Here is a 3,200-nt window from a genome sequence, read left to right on the forward strand (position 1 = left end):
GAAGCAAACACACCATGTGTCGTGTTGTGTGGGTGTGCTCTCTAATACTCTCCACCCTCAAAAATACTCGCAAGGGTGGTTTTAAAGCTTTCACGTTTAGTCTTTAACGCAAGCTGCAATAGGTAAAATTATCTTGTTTTCTGAAATGATGTTTTGTCTGATCGCTCACAGATCAGAACGAACTTCTATGACGATGCCTATAACTTCATAAATCAGCCGTTTACATAATTACGCCGTACATTATCTTACAATGGAGCACACGATGTTCCCCAATGTTTTCTATTAATATAGGTTGACTCTATGTAGCCTATTATTGTCATCTGGTTTTGAAACACCTGTTAGCACAAACTAGCACGATATGACATAATGGCTTAATTGCGTTGTTTTACTGTTCAAACAGAGAACAGATTTCATAACAAAAACCTTTTCCACTTTTCTTATCCACCACAGTAATTTCAATATCAAACATATTCAAATGCCCACGTCTGAACTATTGCGCATAATTTGAAATCTTAACATAAACACATCCTTCCTTTTGTCTCACTTCCTTTTGTAGGCTATCGCCGCGTTTTCAGCATCTTAAATCCTGAAAAGTTTTTTTTATGTATGTAGGCTAGGTTATAACACTATAATTTGTATTATATTACCTTTGCATCAAAAAAAAAAAAAAGTTACTGCTGTGAGGTTGTTTCTAATAGTGGGAGTGACAGACGGGAAAGGTGACTCTTACTGCCGTTATCAATCTCTCTTTCTATTTTTTTCTTCGTCTTTTTGAAAGTTGTGAAAACTAATTGTGGAGTTTTTCTTTTTTTTATTTGAGCAAATGGGAACACAGAAAAATAAATGTAATGTTGTCTCTCATTCACCGCTATATGAGTTTACCAGTATGACGACTACCGCTTCTGAGAAACCTGGAAATGTGAAAAGGGTCAAATAGAGAATCATGATGAACGCACACATTCTAATCTGGGAAATGTACTTGCGTTGAAGGCCAATGATGACATTAAAAAGAGGAGATTTCAATTTTAGCCACTAATACTGAGTGCAAGCCTAATAAGATGACATGGATTAGGCCTATATATATTATATGTGGAGTGAAAGTAAGTTTTTAAAATTGACTTATAGCCTAGAATGACTTAAAATAGTCTCAATCACTGAGAAATCAGAAACTGTGATTAATTGTTCATTATTGTAAGGTTTTGATGCCATCTAGTGGATGTAACTGGTTTCATTGCCAGTGTGTCACTTCCTGATGAAAGTCATAAAGACTGAAGATCTTCAGTGAATGTTCATCAGATCAGTTTGATCTTCAGGTGCTTCATCAAGAGAAACGACACAAAGCCGTTCCTGAAAACTGTTCAAAATGGCCATCAACACGTGTGTTTTCATTGTGTTCTTCATCAGTTTGGAAGGTAAGAAATAATTTATTTTCACAAGGAGAATATTGTTTTAGTGGTTGTGTTCACTGGTCAATGACTTACTGGAACATTTACAATGGTTTCAATTCATGCTGCATACAGATCTTGAGTTGTACTCATCACAATTAAAGATTTCCAAACAACATTTCAACATTTAAATAAAGTGAGCAAAATTGACAAAAGTACTTGTAATGCTTGGCAATGCAAAGGCAAGTTTATTTAATGCACAGTGGTGATTCAAAGTGCTATAAGAAAAAAAAAATTTTTGATTTAAATATAGCAATCGTAAAAAAAAAATGAATAAGAAATAAAAAAATACAAAAAAAAAGAAAAAAAAGAATGAATTAGTTAAAATGTGATAAGGTTCTACATTAAAATGAATAAGACAAACAAATAAATGAATAGGACATACAAGGAAGAGAGTGTTTTAACAGTGCAGTGTGATCGGTACAGCACAGAAACACTGCTCTATCAGGAAATGCACAGTTAAACACATGTTTTTAATCTGGACTTAAAGGTATCTCTCGACTGTCCACATCTAGTCCAGTCATTTTAAGCCAAAATGGGGGTCAACCTTGAACAAATTGCAACAGAAGCAAACTCAACTGATTTTGTATCCTCAATATGTCCTGAGTAAGGAAAAAAAAAGCCCAGAAGAATCCCATTAGGGGAAAGTTTCAAAAAAGACCCAAATATACCCCATTTATACGCTTATTCATTCTTTCTTACGTGAATAGGGTAAAAAATTTAACCTTTAGATATCACCATGAAAATGACTGAGTTGATTACTTACATCAAGACAAACAAAAAATGTATTACAAGTTTTTTTTTAATTATTTGTTAACATGGACAAACGGTGCAGAATCTAATTACGGATGTGCTAATTTGCATAAATACCACAACAGATCTAAACATTGGGTAGGCCTATTATGGCGCTTTTCCATTACCAGTACCAGCTCGACTCGACTCGCCTCGCCTCGACTCAGCTCGGCTCGGCTCGCTTTTCGCTCCGTTTTCCATTGCAGATAGTACCTCCACAATAGTACCTGGTCGTCATAGCGACGCCGCAGGAAACTACCGTGACTTAATCTTTTACGCGAGACGCGCGAGACACACCCGCTACCCACACACAGGACAATGGAGGAAATCGAGTGTGCTGTTTTTGGATGTTTTTGTTTTTGTTTTTGCTGTTTTTTATTCAGGATACTGCGTCTGCCGCGTGCAATGATGACGCAGTGAATAGTGACGATTCTCTCTGACCAGTCAGCAGTCTGCCGTGATTTCACATCACATTTTAGTATCGCCTCAGCTCGCTTAGAACCTCGCCGGATGTGGTACGAAAAAAAGTACCTGGAAGCAGGTACAGGTACAACTTTTACACAGTGGAAAACCAAACAGAGCCGAGTCGAGTCGAGCCGAGCCGAGCCGAGCCGAGGCGAGCTGGTACTGTGTAGTGGAAAAGCGCCATAAGTGGAGCGGCTAAGTGCTTATGTTTGGCAGAATCGTTCAGTTTATGATACAAGCGTGAAAATTGGCATGAGCAGTCTCCATGGGTCACTTGACAAGAAAATTGTCCGAGCCACTTGAAATTTCAAGATGGCGGCAATTTTTCAAGATGGCCGACACCTAGTGGAGCAGTTTGTGATATAGTGGTTTATTTGGTGATACAAGCATGAAAATTGGCATGAGCAGTCTCTGTGGGTCACTTGACAATAAGCCACCTACAGCTACTTGAAATTTCAAGATGGCAGCCATTTTTCAAGATGGCCACCACCTTAGTGG

The sequence above is a fragment of the Squalius cephalus genome, assembly GCF_949319135.1.
Source record: "Squalius cephalus genome assembly, chromosome: 18".
Taxonomy (NCBI): domain Eukaryota; kingdom Metazoa; phylum Chordata; class Actinopteri; order Cypriniformes; family Leuciscidae; genus Squalius; species Squalius cephalus.